This window comes from Palaemon carinicauda, chromosome 8, assembly GCF_036898095.1.
Source record: "Palaemon carinicauda isolate YSFRI2023 chromosome 8, ASM3689809v2, whole genome shotgun sequence".
NCBI classification, from domain to species: Eukaryota; Metazoa; Arthropoda; class Malacostraca; order Decapoda; family Palaemonidae; genus Palaemon; species Palaemon carinicauda.
In genome coordinates, this window is record NC_090732.1 from 2,673,201 (window position 1) to 2,692,796 (window position 19,596).

Consider the following 19,596-nt stretch of genomic DNA (forward strand, 5'->3'; position numbering starts at 1 on the left):
GAGTGTTAGATGTTGAATCCTCTAAGTAGCACTGCCAAGCCCTCCAAGACTTCAGGCATATCAGTGTCAAATACACAGAGTTTTTGCATCCTCTCACTGACTACATAGAGGCCAGAAGCTCATCCTTCAGCAGTTAACCTGTCTTTATTCTCTGCTTGGGCAATAGGCAAGAGATTTGCAGGCACTTTGTCTGCAAATCTTCTAGCTGTTGCCACAAAAATGTGCATCTACTTTGTCAACTTGCAAAGGAAAAGTGAGACCATGCTTCCTTGCTTGTTGATATAAGCTACTATGGTAGTGCTGCCACTCATCAGCACAACCAAGTGTCTTAAACATTCTTCAAATGCTTGCAAATCAAGAAATGGTCACATTTCAAGGATGCTCATGTGCAGACATTGCTCTTCTACAGAGCACCCACCTGATGCAATAAGGTTACCCAAGTGCGTGCCCCACCCCTTCTTCAATCCATCCGAGAATATTTGCGTCTCCTAGAACAGGATGGATCCCTGGAGACTGACTAATAATCCTTCAATCACCACTGATGGAAATGTCTGCAGAGAAGAAGCTTCTCCAAAAAGGAAAGATGGTTAATAGGCTTTGCCAAAGTCTAGCTAGGAGTGCAATACTATCTTGAATAAAAATGGTTGCACTACTGGTACCCCTCTGACCTTATTGATGTGATCATCTGGAGATAAGACTCTCGCTGCTGCTATGTCCATCAGCATGCCCATATAGTAAAAACTCTGCTTGATTGTGAATTTGACTTTTCCCAATTTACAAGATCACGATCCCCTAATCACAACATAATATGAGCAGATAATTTTGGTCCTGTAGCAATTACCTCTAGGAGGAGGACAGGACCAACCAGCCATAGATACAAATAAGGAGACATATACCATGCAAGTGGGCCCAAGCTGATACCCGAGTGAACATCTGGGAAGCAGTGCAGGTTCCGTAACACAGGGTCTTGAACTGATGCACTTCTTCAATGAGGAGGTAAAAATCTGTGGCATTTGAGATACCACTAAATGCATGAAATCTTCCTATCTATCTGACGGAAGTCAGTAGCGCTTACAGTTTCCATCCTGAACTTCAACAAACTGGCTCCGGGGAGAGAGAGGTCAATGACTGCTCTCCAACCCACCATTGACTTCTCTTAAAGGAAGGGTCGACTGCAGATGCTCCAGGGATCAGTCTCCAGCAACTTTAAGCTCATTCTTTTCCAGCATCCGTCTACATCCGCTCACATGGTCAGGACTTTGGTTGATTTACTTTTCTTATACAATTACTGTAACGTGATATCACATTACATATTTTATTACTTTAGCAAGGAAAGATCGACTGGTGCCAATACTTTTTCCACCCATACCACCTTTCTCCTCCTCTCTCCTCTGAATAATCAAGACAGCTATTGATCGTACCAGATGAGTGATAGTGTACCATGAGGAGGCGTGTCCTAAAGTAATACCCAGATTGCATTTACTGTACCGTAGTTACAGTTGAAAACAAACATGAAAAGTCTTTTACAGAATAGTGGAAGGGGTTACCTCCAAAAACTACCTGTCATTAACTACCTTGCTATTGATTTCAACAGCCATTCCAGTTTTGCTGAAAACACTCCCTATTTTAAAGGAAGGAAATCTCTATATGAGTAGGAACCAAACTGTTTTTACTGGAAATTGTCAACTTGTGGACTTCAGGAAAATATACCCTCACTCAAAAATTATACATTTCCAGTAGAAATAAATATTAGAAACATTCAATACTTCTGAAAAATCCTATTTCACCGAGATATTTGAGAATACATAAATAAATACAGTGTATACAGATAAATATCTATCCTCATATCTTAAGGCAAATATTTCCCAAACAACCCCCTTTATTAGATCAGATGGATGTGATTAGGTAATGACATATCCTTGTTATTCCCAAACCAATAATCCTGGTTTTTTTCCATGACACACCAGGTACTGGTATATATTTTTCCAACTGGCTTTGGTGTGGCTTATGCATATCCGACAGTGCAGTATAATGCATACGATTTTAGGGTTTTTAGTAATTTGTAGGATGGTGGGCGTAACTGCTAACTAATCCTACCGATAGAGTAAGTGTTCATGGAGTAACACGGGGATGTTATTACTGTTGGGATGAACCTTAGGTTAGGGTATGCCTCAGTACAATTGTATAAGTAACCAATAATCACTTCAGAAAAATAAGAAGAATGGCAGATTTAATGAAGATTACTGAGATGATAAAAGTGTTACGACACAGAGGGTGTGAGCACATGTTAAGGATGGATGGTGGGGAAGGGGTGTGGAGGGAGTAGGGAAGGGGTGTGGGGAGGGGGTGTGGAGGGAATGGGAGGAACTTGTAAGGGAGAAAAGATCAAGAGGGAGGCAGAGAATTAGATGACGAGAAAGGGTGAAGGATGATCTGGAGAGAAAAGGTTTGGTGGAAGAGGATGCCTTTGATCGAAGGCATGGGAGAGGGTGCATTAGGCAACCGACCCTTTAATGTAGGAATAACGGCGAGGAAGATGATTTCAGAGAACATAAGAGATGGAATGGTGAGTAGGTAGTTGGGTCACCAAATTTTCGTCCAAGAAAATACTAACCCATGTGGATAACGCTAGTTGTGCAGCATGTACCGCTTGTCAAAACAAAGAAGCAAGGAGATAATGTTACATTGGTTATATTGGGGTGAAGCAAGCCACGACACAGCAAAGACTAATAAATGAACAATTGCCTGTTAGATTGGCATACGCATATACACATAAATATGACAAATTCGAAGATAATTTGTATTTTTCCTAACCATACAAACCTTAGCTATTTACAAAGGGTATTACTTTTAGCGCAGCTGAAATGACGAGCCAATAGTTTTTAACGAGGGTTAATTACCCCCGCGCTAGTTAGCGGGGGGTGGGGAAGGGTAGCTTGCTACCCCTCCCCCCTCCACACACCGGTAACTTGCTTCACTTCACTTAGAGGTAGGACTTGACTTGGGGGTCAGGGATGGCGGGCACATATGTGTAAATAGCTAAGGTTTATATGGTTAGGAAAAATACAAATTATCTTCGAATTTGTCATTTGTTCCGTAACCGAAATACAAACCACGCTATTTACAAAGGGTGACTTACCCCTTAGGAAGGGTGGAAAGTCCCCAGTCTTACTGACTTCGGCTTGCACGGGGGCTCGATCCCTCAGTGAGCAGCACTAGAGAGAGGGAGCCCCTGTACCTCACAGGTTCCTAGCATCGCTAGGAACGAGTGGCCTACATAAGTAGCATAAGTAGTGTGAGGAGGAGAGTGTGACTCGTCCTATGAAGTTGACCTTGAGACCTTCAGATAGGAATTCTAGGATAGGACGTTCCCCATACCACCTCGTCAGGGTATGGGAGATGCAACAGTATTAAGCTTAATACTAGGAGCACAAAGAAGCATGGGTTACCTGCAGAGGTCGAGGTCAGCTATGCGAGGACCAGGATGCTGCTTCCCCAAGAGAGGGGAGAATGAAGAAAGAAGTAAGGGTCAGACATACTCTTTCATTCACACAGACTAAGACCGGGTAACAACGCCCTCAACCTACTGCTACTTGTCCAAAAAGGAGCCTGAGGTTAGACCAGCTGTTGTGCAGCCACCACAGGGCCGATAGAGAACGTATCGAGGCTCCTGTGGGTCACGTCTTGCAGGTAGTGGGCTGTGAAGGTCGTTTGACGCTTCCAGACCCCAGCTTGAAGTACCTGCGTCACAGAGAAGTTTCTCTTGAAGGCCAGGGATGTAGCAATACCCCTGACATCGTGGGCCCGAGGGCGACGTGACGGAGGAGGGTCAGGATTCAGGGCATGGTGGATAACCCTTCGAATCCAAGCAGATATGGTGTTCCTGGTGACCCTCCTCTTTGTCCTGCCTGTGCTCACAAACAAAGCTCGCACATGAGGACGGACTGCAGCCGTTCTTTTCAAGTAGTACCTCAGACACCTCACTGGGCATAGCAGCAGCTGGTCTGGGTCGTTTGTTACAGAACGGAGACTCGCGATCCTGAAAGAGTCGAACCGAGGATCCGGCACTCCAGGATTCTGAGTCTTGGCCACAAACTCAGGGACGAACCTGAACGTTACCTCCCCCCATCCCCTTGAATGGGCGATGTCGTACGAGAGACCATGAAGTTCACTAACTCGCTTGGCCGAGGCCAAGGCGAGTAGGAAAGCCGTCTTCCAAGACAGGTGGCGATCGGAGGCCTGGCGTAATGGCTCGAAGGGAGGTCTCTTGAGAGACCTGAGGACTCGAACCACGTTCCAAGGAGGGGGTCTCACCTCCGACTGGGGGCAGGTAAGCTCATAGCTACGTATGAGTAAAGAGAGTTCTAGCGATGAAGAAATATCCACGCCCTTCAATCTGAAGGCCAAGCTTAAGGCTGAGCGATAGCCTTTCACTGCCGAGACAGAAAGGCGCATTTCTTCTCGCAGATACACAAGGAAGTCCGCTATTGCTGGAATAGTGGCATCGAGTGGAGAGATACCCCTTCCACGACACCAACCACAAAAGACTCTCCACTTCGCTTGGTAGACTCCCTCAGAGGACCTTCGCAGGTGCCGAGACAGTCTCTCCGCAACCTGTTGCGAAAAGCCTCTCTCCGTGAGGAGACGCTGGATAGTCTCCAGGCGTGAAGCCGAAGCGAGGCTACGGCCCTGTGAGGGACACCGGAGTGGGGTTGTCTGAGAAGCTCATGTCGTGGAGGAAGCTCCCTTGGGAGTTCCGTCAGGAGTTGCAGAAGGTCCGGAAACCCATGCGTGATGCCATAGCGGAGCTACCAGAGTCATGGAACAGTTGACCGATAGTCTGGTCCTGTTGAGCACCCTTCTCATCAGACAGAATGGTGGGAAGGCGTACACGTCGATGTTGTCCCACCGTTGCTGGAAAGCATCTTGCCAGAGTGCCTTGGGGTCCGGGACTGGTGAGCAGTACAGGGGCAGCTTGAAGTTCAAGGCTGTCGCGAACAAGTCCACCGTCGGGGAACCCCACAAAGTCAGGACTTTGTTGGCTATCTGAGGATCCAAAGACCACTCGGTACTCACTATCTGCGAAGCCCTGCTCAGACTGTCGGCGAGCGCATTCCTCTTGCCAGGAATGAAGCGAGCTGATAGTGTTATCGAGTGGGTTTCGGTCCACCTCAGAGTCTCTACTGCAAGATGGGATAGCTGTTGCGAAAAAGTGCCTCCCTGCTTGTTGATATAAGCCACTACCGTGGTGTTGTCGCTCATCACCACCACGGAGTGACCCGCCAGGGACCGTTGGAACTGCTGAAGAGCCAGAAAGACGGCCTTCAATTCTAGCAGGTTGATGTGTAGGCACTTTTCTGATTCTGACCAAAGGCCTGAGGCCCTCTGGTTCAGAACGTGCGCCCCCCACCCTTCTTTTGACGCGTCCGAAAACAGAGTCAATTCCGGGGGGAGGACGAGAAGACTCACTCCCTTTCGCATGTTCTCGTCGGCCAGCCACCACCGCAAATCCGTCTGTTCCAGAGACCCCATTGGGATCAGAATGTCTGGGGAATCGGATCCTTGATTCCACCGGGACTTGAGCCGCCATTGAAGGGATCTCATCCTGAGGCGGCTGTTTGGAACCAGACGGGCCAGGGAGGATAGGTGGCCTAAGAGACGCAACCACGATTGGGCGGGGAGTTCTTTTCGCCTGAGGAAAGGTTCCGCCACCCTCCTCAGCCTTGCTATCCGGTCGTCTGATGGAAAGGCTTTGTGGAGATTGGTGTCTATTAGCATGCCTAGATAAACCAGTCGTTGGGACGGCTGCAGAGAGGACTTCTTGAGGTTTACCACGATCCCCAGATCCTGGCAAAGATCTAGAAGCCTGTCTCGGTGTCGAAGAAGGGTCGACTCCGAGTCTGCTAGGATCAGCCAATCGTCTAGGTAACGAAGGAGACGAATGCCGTTCCTGTGCGCCCAAGTCGAAATCAGGGTGAACACTCTGGTGAACACCTGAGGAGCTGTGGAGAGACCGAAACACAGCACCTTGAACTGGTAGATCTTGTTGTCTAGGCAGAATCTCAGGTACTTCCTGGAAGACGGATGGATTGGGATCTGGAAGTACGCATCCTTTAGATCCACTGTACACATGAAGTCTTGTGGTCTCACCGCAAGTCTGACCGTGTCTGCTGTCTCCATGCTGAACCGGGTTTGTTTGACAAACCTGTTCAGAGCCGAGAGATCGATGACGGGTCTCCAGCCTCCAGTAGCCTTCTTTACAAGAAAGAGTCGACTGAAGAAGCCTGGAGAGCCGTCCACGACCTCCTGGAGAGCACCCTTCTCGAACATGGTCTCGACTTCGGCCTGAAGGGCCAGCCCCTTTGCCGATCCCATGGCATAGGAGCTCAACGACACTGGATTCGCTGTCAGGGGAGGTTGAGATGACGTGAACGGGACGCGATAACCTTGGCCGATCACTGAGACCGTCCAAGCATCGGCCCCGTGATGTTGCCACCTGCGGACGCAACGCTGAAGGCATCCCCCCACAGGTGGACACGCAGGGGGACTGCCACCCCTAGGGCTTGCGGCCGCGGCCGCCACCCCTAGAAGTCTTGCCTCCCCTGGAGGACTTACCGCCCCTCTTGACCTTGGCTGGAAAGGGCTGGGGCTTAGACACCACTTTCTTAGCTGCCGGTGCCTGTTTGGGAGCCTTACGAGGCTGTTGCTGCTGTTGTGGCGGGGCTGGAGGCTTATTGGGCCGAGTTGTAAGGGCCCTGTGGAGGAGGGAGTCCGTGCTGGATTTCCTCCACCTCTCAGCCGTTCGCTCCAAGTCTTGAGGCTCAAACAGGCTCTCCCCAAGGAGGGAGGCATGTCGAAGCCTACACACATCTACGGCGGGGACCTTCGGATGGAATCTCTCGGACACAGCATCGCGACGCTTCAACACCGAGTTGGCCCACAGGGTGGTAACCTGGTGCGCCAAAAACTCGATGGAGCGGGTGCCCGAGAGCAAGAAGGTTTCTAGGGCCTTCCTATTGGTCTCCTTGGACAAGTCCTCCGATCGCAATAGGATGCCCAGAGATCCTAACCAGAAGTCCAGCCACGAAGTGGCCTGCATGGCACACTTAGCGACCTTCTCGTGGTTAAGGATCTCTGCCGCCGAGAACGACACCTGCCGGGCAGAGAGTTTCTCCAAGGGAACTCCCTTCGCCAGCTCCTCCACAGAGTGATGGAGAGGAAGAGCGAGGTTGTGCTCACCCAGGATCTCGAAATACCTCCTCTGCTGAAGGCGAGGAGGAGGGATGAGTTTGTTCCCGGCAGTGGAACGACTGGAGGCAAGAAGTGCGAGCTGAGCCTTGGCCCTAGCTCTGGCACTCTTCAGCCCCCGAGACCAGGGCAGAGCTGCACTGGTCTTAGGGGCCTTCCGAACGTCAAACACTTCATCCAGAATCGTGTCTTTGCCTTCACGGGGGGGGATGACTGGATCCGTAAGACTGTTAAGTTGCCTTATCAGGCTTAGGACCTGCCAGAAGGCATGTTCGGACTCTTGCTGTTCTCCTCCCTGCGGGCTGGCAGCTAAGTCTCCTGCCCCAGGAATCTCTTTCTGGGGTGATACGTGGACATTCCCCTGGGTAGTCGTGGGTTCCTGACGAATCCTTGCAGAGGATTTAGGGATGGTCTTGGAATCCTTGGGTTCCCTCCTGGGAGGGATACAGGATCCCAACAACGAGGTTCGAGGGGCCCCTTCCTCACGAGACGATTCTCCTGCCTGAAGCGAAGTCTCCCTCCCTGGTGCCGAGGGGAAGACTACCGCCCCACTGGACTCACCTGAGGACGGAAAGGCCTCGTCCACGGGAGAAGGAGAGAGTACTCGTGCAGAAGAGGGGACCCTCGAGACCGACCTCTTGGGAACCAACTTTGCCCTGGGGGAAGTCACCACGAAGTCCACTCCTCTCTTTCTCTTCAGCGTAGGAGAGACAGCCGCTGGTTTGTTACCCTGGCCGGCGAGTGCTGGTTTCATAACCCTCACTAACGCCCATGCCAGCGGACCAAACCAAGTCTGCTGCTCCAAGGACACAGAGTCCGAAATCCTCGCTAAGGTGAAAGGGATCGGGCGATCCTTTGGAGTGGACACGACGGTACCTGCCTGAAAAGAAGGTGGGGAAGAATGCTGTACTGACCTGTCTTCGTCCTGCACTACCAACCTGTGCTTGGATGGAGGTGATCCCGAATGCCGTCTAGGAGCACGCGTCCCTGCTGCTACCACCGGCTGTGGAATTCGCCGCGAACTATGGTCGCGCGGGCGCACAGGCAAGCGGTCGCGCGGGCGCGCAGGTGAGCGATCGCGCAGGCGAGTGGGCGTGAGGGTGGGCAGGTGTAAATGAACACGTGTCCGAGGTGACGAACGCAAGCGATGGCGCGACGGCGAGGGATCGTGCTGCCGCGTAGGTGAAGAAGATCGCTGGCGATAATGACCGCGTGATGGTAAGCGATGGCGAGCAGTATGTGTAGGTGAATGATCGCGTGATAGGGTGCGATGGTGATCAGCATCCGCAAGAGGGCGATCGTTCGGGGTTGTGCGATGAGGAGCAGCATGCGTAAGCGGGCGATCGTGCAGGGTTGTGCGATGGCGAGCAGCATGCGCAGGTGAATGATCGCGTGAAAGGGTGCGATGGTGATCAGCATCCGCAGGAGGGCGATCGTTCAGGGTTGTGCGATGAGGAGCAGCATGCGTAAGCGGGCGATCGTGCAGGGTTGTGCGATGGCGAGCAGCATGCGCAGGTGAATGATCGCGTGAAAGGGTGCGATGCTGATCAGCATCCGCAGGAGGGCGATCGTTCAGGGTTGTGCGATGAGGAGCAGCATGCGTAAGCGGGCGATCGTGCAGGGTTGTGCGATGGCGAGCAGCATGCGCAGGTGAATGATCGCGTGAAAGGGTGCGATGGTGATCAGCATCCGCAGGAGGGCGATCGTTCAGGGTAGTGCGATGAGGAGCAGCATGCGTAAGCGGGCGATCATGCAGGGTCGTGCGATGGCGAGCAGCATGTGTAGGTGATCGCTGGCGAGCTGGTGATCGCTGGCGAGCAGAAGGTCGACGCGTGTCCTGTGAGAGGACGGGTGGTGCGGCGCGTTCACGAGCAGGAACGGGAAGATCGCTGGCGCGTTGGCGAACATGTGTTTCTGACACACGCGCAGCACGATGTTGCGTAGCCACAGGACCAGGTGGATGGTGAGCAGGGAGTTCAGCAGGAACTAAAGGGTGGTCAGAGACCGCAGGGCGATGGTCCTCAAATGAGCGCTGACGCTCGGAAGAGAGCTGACGAGCAGGAGAGCGCTGGCGAGGGGGGCGAACATCAGGAGAGCGCCGACGAGCAGGAGATCGCTGGCGAGCAGGAGATCGCTGGCGAGCAGGAGATCGCTGGCGAGCAGGAGAGCGCTGGCGAGCAGGAGAGCGCTTGTGCGCTAGCCCTGCTCGCGTAAGGGAAGAATCCCTTAGCCCCGAAGGGACCGTTGCCCGTCGGGTGACGAGTTCTCCAGAAGGCGAAGATCCGGCAGGAGATGGTGAGCGGTCTGCAGAGAGGTTCAAGGAGGGCAGAGCAGTCGGTTGAGGCTGACGAGGAGAGTCCCCCCCGGAGGACGAAGACCCAAAAAGGCGCCTCTTAGTCCCCCTGTAAGGGGAAGGGAGGCCCTTGTGGCGTAGAGGGCGGTGAGCCTTACGGCGGAGGCGGCCTCGGGGGAGATCGTCGGGACCATCGGTCCTCCGAAGGGGAGTCTCCGTCAAAACACTTCCCTCAGAAGGAAGCTGGGCAGCAGTCGAGACCGAAGGACTCACTTCCCCCTTCGAAGGATGCACGGAAGGAGGAGGAGAGCCTTGAGCACCATCACCAGCAACAGCACCTGCGTCGGAAGGCCCAGCCACGTCGGAGGCCTCTGTCACCACGACGTCGACAATAGACAGATGGTCTACCTCCGCTACCACCGGCGACTGTTTAACAGCGGCCCCCAATGAGACAAGGTCAATAAGAGCGACCCTGGAGGGCAAGCCCTTAAGCCCCAGGGACGACCAAATCTGTAAAAGATCATCACTGGATAAGGCATTATTATCAATAACCTCCCCCGGAGGAGGAGGGGGAACCGCCTCGCTATGGGAGGCGACGCCCTCTCCCCCCACCGAAGGTAGGGAAACAGAACAAGGGCCTGCGCTCCCACTCGAACGACTCTCCTTAGGAGGTGGACGAGGGGGAGCTTCGGAGGAGGTTTGGGCGGCGGCAGAAGAGTCCCGAGAACCTTCCTCCTTCAAGGCTAACCCCGGAGGAGAACGGTCTCTCTTGGACTTCTTCTTACGCCGACGACCAAACCTCTCCCACTGGGAGGCAGACCACTCCCTGCACTCACGGCACATGTTATCCTGGTCGCACCGTCGGCCCCGACATTGAGGGCAGAGGGTGTGAGGATCCGTAATAACGTCCGACATGAAAGTCCCACAAGGACGGCCGGCAACTCCAGGGCATGTACGCATAGTAAATAAAAGAAAATAACTGAAGGTCAACTTCCAATCAATCACACAAGCTGAAAAGAAAAAGCAGAAAATTAAAGGCTGTCACGAAGGCGATGAACAGACACGTCTGATCACCGCCGAGCCAAAAGTGAAGTGAAGCAAGTCACCGGTGTGTGGAGGGGGGAGGGGTAGCAAGCTACCCTTCCCCACCCCCCGCTAACTAGCGCGGGAGTAATTAACCCTCGTTAAAAACTATTGGCTCGTCATTTCAGCTGCGCTAAAAGTAATACCCTTTGTAAATAGCGTGGTTTGTATTTCGGTTACGGAACAAACACTTAGTTAAGTCAGGGTGATGAAGGATTCTCAGTATTATTGTAGTTCCGGTCAGGACAAAATTTTCTAATAAAAAAAAATTTCCGAACTACAAATTTACCGGACTATTATTCTCTGTGCGACCGGCAGGCTTGATGACCCCACAATCTGCACAAGTTTCTAACTACCCTAAATATTTCCTAAATAATCAAATACTTGTTTTTAACTAGGCTGGACAATCGCAACTCTGAATGTCATAGCTCAGCTAACGTCCGTTTTCTTCGAAAACGACACTTATTTTCGCTGCAAATAAAAACTTAATTATTTAAAAGATAATCATTGGGGTTAGTGTGCGCAGCCCAGCATGTACCACTTGCCAGTACATAGGAGATTGATGTTTTTCTTTTTCTGCGAGAAAAGGAAGCACACGGCGGAGCAAAAACCATTAGATTTCTAATAAATATCCCCGTTCTTAAACAGTCTGACGTGTTTTCGGTTTATTTGCTGTTGAAATGAAGGTGAAAGCACATTATTCACTACACAAAAAAAAAATTTCAGTTCGAATTGTTATTCCTTCCATAACTATAATTTTACCCAGACGTTTCTCTATAGGAAACACCATTTTTTTGTAGAAAAGCTTTTTCTGTCTGTAACTATAATAAAACGCCTAGATTTTTCCAAACTATACACTCACTCTAGGTTACCTTGACCTATTCTACAAGAAGGTTTAGTCTCAATTATCAGACTAGTGCCATAAATAACTACTTTGGCCCTTCGAATCTTTAATATTACTCCAAATACCAGTAGCATATACTTGCAGTTGGTAAATCTATAGTAAAATACGGGACAACATTTCCAAGAGAAATAAAAACTCGAACTAGGGTAAATGATGTGCTTTCAACAAATTTGACCTTTATTTCCACTGCAAATAAGGGTAAATTTTTAGTTTCAGCCAAATTTGGAAAAATGCAATAAAAATATATTTGTTGCATCAGAAATAGTGTGGTTTCAATGAATTTAACGTTTATTTTGACTGCAAACCAACCGATTTAGAGATTTACTATGTATACCCTAGTTCATCCCACCAATTATGGGGGACACCCTTTGGGAACCGGGGTTTTGAGTGGGGGAAGGGGGGGGAGGGTGTTGGGGCATTGAATGATATTTGCAATAAATGAATAATTAATGTTCCAGCACCCCTCCCCCATACCCCTAACTAGGCCTACCGGGGGGAGGGGGGTAGGGCCCCCCCCGCGACCCCCCCTTAAAGCCACAGTAATTTTCAGGGCACCACAGAACCTAACAAACCCACCTAACCTAACCTAGTGGCCCTGTACCCCTACCGGGGGGGGCTTCGCCCCCCCTGCGACCCCCCCTTATGGCCAAAGTAATTTTCAAGGCACCACAGAACCTAACAAACCCACCTAACCTAACCTAGGGGCCCTGTACCCCTACCGGGGGGGGCTTCGCCCCCCCTGCGACCCCCCCTTATGGCCACAGTAATTTTCAGGGCACCACAGAACCTAACAAACCCACCTAACCTAACCTAGGGGCCCTGTACCCCTACCGAGGGGGGCTTCGCCCCCCCTGCGACCCCCCCTTAAGGCCACAGTAATTTTCAGGGCACCACAGAACCTAACAAACCCACCTAACCTAACCTAGGGGCCCTGTACCCCTACCGGGGGGGGCTTCGCCCCCCCTGCGACCCCCCCTTAAGGCCACAGTAATTTTCAGGGCACCACAGAACCTAACAAACCCACCTAACCTAACCTAGGGGCCCTGTACCCCTACCGGGGGGGGCTTCGCCCCCCCTGCGACCCCCCCTTAAGGCCACAGTAATTTTCAGGGCACCACAGAACCTAACAAACCCACCTAACCTAACCTAGGGGCCCTGTACCCCTACCGGGGGGGGCTTCGCCCCCCCTGCGACCCCCCCTTAAGGCCACAGTAATTTTCAGGGCACCACAGAACCTAACAAACCCACCTAACCTAACCTAGGGGCCCTGTACCCCTACCAGGGGGGGCTTCGCCCCCCCTGCGACCCCCCCTTTAACCAGGGGTAAATTTGAATATATATATTTTGTTAAATCACTTCTTACCTTAAACGGAAGATGACGATGAAGATGTGGAAGGTTGTGGTTGACCCTCCTTTACAGATTTGGTACAATACCACACATGTCTATCCTCACGAAAATGTAAAGGCGAATCACATTTACCACACTGGACACTTAAGGTAATACGGAATGCTCCCTTAGAAAACGATTCACTACTTCAGGAGTTCCATTATAATTCCCATGAAATCGGCCGATCACATCAAAATAGGAATAACGACATATTTCACACAACCGTACCGGAGGATCCATGACAGTTAAATGACGTGTGATGAAAATATAGAAACCGAAACTTTTGAAAACCGAAAACAAACGACAATCACGGGTTTCTCCCATAATGAAATAGGGAAAAAAACAGAATACTATCGTTTACAATGTTATATTGCACGAAAAACAGATCCTTGAAACAAGACTGAGAGACCAATGAATCGTCCAATAATAACCCTTGAAAAGAACCCAGTAGTATTTTGATTGGAGGAGCGACATTAGTGGGAGGAGCAAATGCGCATTCAAGTAAATATTGTCACATTGCGCAATGGGGCGGAGCCAAGTAAGATGAAAACAGACATACAAACGAACAAGAGCTACCTTGCGTGCCCATGGAAAGATAAACACTAAACTTAGAAAAAGTCAAGACCTTCAATTCCTGAAATATTTTTTTTCTCTGTAAGTATGCATTAGCGACAATAATGTATTGAGAAGAAGTGTTTTGTTATCACGTGCTTTACTAGGAAAATATATTAATATAATACATTTCCCAATTTGGTTGAATCTAAAACTTAACCCAAATAAGCTGTTCTACCGTTATGGTCACCCCTTCTTCCCGACGGACACAGGTGGGAACCTGGGATTTTTGGGTGTGCAAAAACATGATTAATCAATACTTTTGAGGTTTATAAAAGAGTACAGAGCCTAACAAACCTGCCTAACCTAGTAGTTCCCGGGTCAAACCCTTAGCCGGGAGCCGGACCAATTCCCAGGTCACAAAACGTGATTATTCAACACTTTTTAGGTTTGTAAAAGGGTTGTAGTTGTTAGGTTTTGTAAAAGGGGTTGTAGTTAGGTTTTGTAAAAGGGTTGTAGTTAGGTTATATCCAAGCGTTTGTTTCCTTTGTGAAATATTGCTTTGAGGCATAACCTTTTGTATTTCAGGTGACTTGATAACTTGAAACATAAATGTCCAACATTTATCATCATCAAAATCTTTCATGAATATCCGAAAATAGATCAGAAATAACTCTTGAAATAATTAATGATTTGAAAGGAAAGTGGCCATATACGGCACTAGTTTGACAATTACACGGTCCTCATGTAAAATAGCTTTAGCTAACCTAGAGTGAGATTAATTTGAAATATAAGCTAAGATATGCTATCATGATTTAAGGTTATTTAGAATAATGAAAGAAAAACGTTCATAATAAAATATTAAAGATAATTACAGTATCGATAAACAAACCAACTTTAGGGTAACCGTGTTCGTTTGGATCACGGTAAGAACTTACCTCAAGACTCCATTAAAAAAGACAAAGACTTGTTATAAATGTACAATATTGATTACTCTGGCTACTTAGAATGTGTGTGCAAATCACAAGCTTTCAAAATGCTAAAATAACACTAAAATTCAATACATTTGCCGGACTACTATGTAGGCCAAACGCGCCACAAATTTGAAACTTAATAGCACACTTGGCAACTCAGACAAATTGCCAACAACAACAAACAACACTTTATTATTATTATTATTATTATTATTACTACTACTACTACTACTACTACTACTACTACTACTACTACTACTACTACTACCTGATGGATACAGTGACTAAGAACTAGAAAAATAATGTTCTAGTATTCTTTAGTAAATAAGAGCTTGGTCCATTTATTCAAATGTCTTTATTATTGAACAATGACCACGGTCAATCTGAAATAAACATAAAACATATTTAGAATAAATTATGAACAATGTATATAACTCAAATGAACATAAAACATATTAAGAATAAATGATGAACAATGTATATAACTCAATGTTTATAACCTTCTATTTAGAAACAAAATTGAAAATATAACCAGGTCATTTTTAAATACTCAACATCAGATTAATGATACACCAGGCACACGGACAAAATTAATACGATTTAACAACATAACACAAGATGACATCACCAGAATTATCAAGAGAGCAAAGAAAACCAACTGCGCGATCGATCCTATGCCAATATCTGAAGTAATTGGAGAGAGAGAGACTTTTCTAGTCTAGCCGAAATAATAATGAGAATAGCAAATGCAAGCATTAATGAATGTAAGTTTTCTAAATCTGAGAAAATGGCTATAGTCACCACCAGTTCTGAAAAATGCAATGGACTACCAGGAATTAAGCTCATAGACCTATTTCAAATCTATCCTTTGTCTCAAAAGTGCTTTAATGTGTAATTCTTGAACGTCTAGTCAGCCACTTAGAAGTAATAGAAGCTTTGCCTGACAACCAATCTGCTTACAGAAAACTATAGGCTACTCTACGGAGACAGCCATCTGCTCTGTTGTAAATGATATGCTAGAAATGATGGATGAAAATAAATGTGGTATCTTGATACTGCTCGATCTCAGTGCTGCTTTTGATACAGTGGTGCATGAACTGCTACTAAATGATCTACGGTCCATCGGCGTTAAAGATCAAGCTTTTGAATACCTTAAAACTACTTAGTTGGTAGAAATTACGGTGTACAAATTGAAAACTCTTATTCATCATATGAACCCTTAAACAGAGCGGTACCTCAGGGGAGTGTACTTGGCCTAATCTTATTCTGCATCTATACTATTGGTCTATCGAAAATGCAACAAAGGCATGGCGTGAAGTTTAAACTATTTGCAGATGACACACAATTTTACTTCTCCATAAATCATATACATGACACTACTGAAACTAAACCGAATCATTGATAGTGTTAGAAAATGGGTGACATTTAAACAACTAGAATCAAATGAGAACAAAACTGAATTCATGGTGGTGGGCAAGAGAAACAGCGTGAGAAACTTAGGTGATATTCAAATGAACATAAATAATGACTCGGTGCCCATATCTAGTAAAGTTCGAGATCTAGGTGTATTTCTTGACTGTAACCTGTCTCTAAATGCCAAAATAAATAATGTAATAAAAACGGCTGGTTGTCATCTAAGAAATATTGCGTTTATAAAACAAAGTACCTGGACGAAAATTCTGTAAAGAAACTTGTGATAAACTGTTATTACCAGGATTGACTACTGCAACTCTATCTACTACAATTCACCAAAATTGCAACTTGATAAATTACCAAACATAATAAACAGAGGAGCAAGACTGATAAAAGGTGTCCCACCTAGAGAAAGGATCACCCCTATATTAATCGATTTACACTGGCTGGCGATTAAAGCGAGAATTGAATTTAAAATATGTACAATAACCCACCAAGTTATTAGAACCGGGCGTCCAAAATACCTATAATTGCTACACATTGCAGACAACAAATCGTGTCGACACGAGAATAGTTACAGATGGCTTCAAACTGTTGAAACTTAGATTCATGTCTACTAGAGGCTCCAGACGCTTTAGATATGCGGCCCCGAGACTATATAATAAGCTCCTTCGAAACATTCGAATGATTGAAGACATTAAGGCTTTCAAGAGGAAACTGAAGACTTTCGTATTTCATGAGTCCTTTGACAGTGACAATTTAACAGTAAATGAACAATACGTGAAATGAAACGTTAAATACTCTGAACGAACAAGGTAAAACGACAGTGGAGGTCCTGTAGAGTGTGGGGTCCCCTTGCTGTATGGGACCGGAAAAGCAGCCATCAAAGTAAGTAAGTAGGCTAGCTAAGCTACTACCCTAGTTAGAAAAACAGGATGCTATAAGCCCGAGGGCTCCAACATGGAAAAGTAGTCCAGTGAGGACAGGAAATAAGGAATATACAAGTAATTAACAATTAAAATGGAATTGTCTTAGAATAGTAACAACATTAAAATATATCCTTCACATATAAACTATACAAACTTTAAAAAAAAAAAAAAAAAAAAAACAAGAGTGGGAGAAATGATAGAACAGTGCGCCTGAGTGTACCCTTGAGCAAGAGAACTCTGTCTCTACCCCAAGACAGTGAAAGAAAATGCATGGTTTTAACTCAATAAGTTATCCAGGAATAAATATTTCAAATAGGAGAAACGGCTCCTCAAAACATAGATAACAAAAATTTCATGAAGCCTGAAAATTAATTTACACGATGGACACATGATAGAAAAGATATTTTTGGAAAGGGGTAGACCTTGCCAAATCTTCTGCACTCAACAGAAGTAATTTATCTAACTGAAAAGATAGAAAACGAGCTAAAATTGTGAAAAACAACACTTGTCGGATAATATTTTATATGTTGAATAAGTTAATGAATGTCTCTTTCTATAGTTTATATGAGAGATCTGTTTGGACGTTATTACCGATCTTAAAATATTTCAAATTTTATTCATTACTTTTCTTATATAGTTTATTTGTTTCCTTAATCCTTTCCTCACTGAGCTACTATCCACGTTGAAGCCTTAGAGCTTGTATAATCCTGCTTTTTTATAATAATAATAATAATAATAATAATAATAATAATAATAATAATAATAATAATAATAATAATAATAATATATGTGGAGATAAAACTCAACTATATTAAATGTATCATGAAAGAAAATAGAATGCATCAATGAAAAACACATTTTTTTATGTTTGAAAATCATATAAACAGATCTAGATGAATTAATAAAACCATTGGATTAAAAACACGTAGAAAGATATGCAAAAGAAAGACACGTTGTCATTTTGCTATTATTATTATTATTACTTAATGCTAAGCTACACCCCTAGTTGGAAAAGCAGGATGCTATAAGCTCAGTGGCTCCAACAGGGAAAATAGCCCAATGAGGAAAGGAAACGGAAAAATTACATATTTCAAGAACAGCAAAAACATTGAAATAAATATTTCCTATGTAAACTATAAAAACTTTAACAAAACAAGAGGAAGAGAAACTGGATAGAACAGTGTACCCGAGTGTACCCTCAAGCAAGAGAACTCTAACCCAAGACAGTGGAACACCATGGTACAGAGGATATGGCACTACCCAAGACTAGAGAACATTGGTTTGACTTTGGAGTGTCCTTCATCGAGAAGATGGAGGCTATAGTATAGAAGAATTAATTCATGGTAATGGAAAAGATCCAACACTAATTTTAGAACTATTGCTGGCACTCTAGATGTGTAAAGGATGTAGGCCTAGGCCTATAAGTTTTAAAATAATGATACAAAATGCGAATATAGGAAGAAGGATCTTTGTATTTTTTATTGAAATTGGTTTTGTCTGTTTTTTTGCTAAGTTTGAGAAATGACTTGAAATTGCAGGATAATTGAATGAAAGTAGATATTTACACGATAGAGCAGTGAATGGACACTAATGAGCTACATAGGTACAAAAAAAAAAACAATCAAACCATTGTTCTCTAGTCTTGGGCAGTGTCCAAGCCTCTTCCATTGTCTTGGGTTAGAGTTCTCTTGCTTTAGGGTACACCCAGGCACACTATTCTATCTTATTTCTCTTCCTCTTGTCTTGTTGAAGTTTTTTTATAGTCTTTGTTGGTGATTTTAATGATCACCATAGGGAGTGGTTAAGTTCTATCTCTCCTACCGATCGCCATGGCTTAAGAGCTTTAGACTTTTCCTCTAAATCAGGCTGTGAGCAAATCATAAATGAAGCTACTCGCAGGTCTGGTAATTGCTTGGACCTCGTGTACACTGACTCCCCTGGCGTTATAACTAGTAAGGTTGGTTCTCCAGTCGGGACATCTGATCATGCCTTGATTTCATTAGTAGTGAAGACTGAACGGCCTGTCCCTGATATATCATACTCTTGTAAAATTTATATGAAATCCCAAGCAGACTGGAATGGGATTTTGCATGATCTTTTGTGCTTGAACTGGTCACAATTATATAGTAGTGTAGATCCTGTTGTCCCTTTGAATGAGAATCTAGTCAACATAATAGATAGACGTATCCCTTCTCGTGTGCTAAGGTACCGAGTGAAGGACAAACCGTGGTTCAATGATGATTGTAGACGTGCTTATTTGGAGAAGCAGGAGGCCTATCATCTTTGGAAGGGTAACAGATCAGATTTGACCTGGAACAACTATACTCACCTTCGAGCTTTTGCTCAGAGAGTTTATGCCTCAACTGAAAAGGAGTACAATTTAACCATAAAAGAAACCCTTTCTGGTACATCTCAGGAACATAAATGGTGGTCTACCATTAAATCTGCACTCTTTGGTGTAGATGCAACAGTCCCTCCTTTACTTAAACCAGATGGCTCAGTCACTCACTGTCCAAAGGAAAAGGCAACCCTGCTGGCTGATGTTTTTGACAGTAAACAGAGTAATGAAAAACTTGAACTTCCTCATTCCTGTTTTCCTGAGGCTAAACTAGCTAGTTTAGCTTTTCGATCTCGTGAGATTAAAACTCTGTTGATGGACCTTGATGCTTATGGAGGTGTAGACCCAAATGGCATTTTTCCTTTGTTTTTTATAAAGACAGCAGATTTCTTAGCTCCAAAGTTATCTGTTATTTTGCACAAGTTAGCAAGAGGAGGAGCTTTTAGCACTTGTTGGAGAATTGGTAATGTTACTC

At 46.0% G+C, this 19,596-nt stretch overlaps 1 protein-coding gene across 1 annotated transcript in view; it reads right to left on the minus strand.

Annotated features, from left to right (window-relative positions):
- LOC137645602 (uncharacterized) overlaps positions 1-14,581 on the minus strand; it is a 52,055-nt gene extending 37,474 nt beyond the window's left edge. The window contains exon 1 of the mRNA XM_068378399.1: positions 14,406-14,581. The gene's annotated coding sequence lies outside the window, so the exon portion shown is untranslated. The remainder of the gene's footprint in view (positions 1-14,405) is intronic.
- Positions 14,582-19,596: the final 5,015 nt, after the last annotated feature.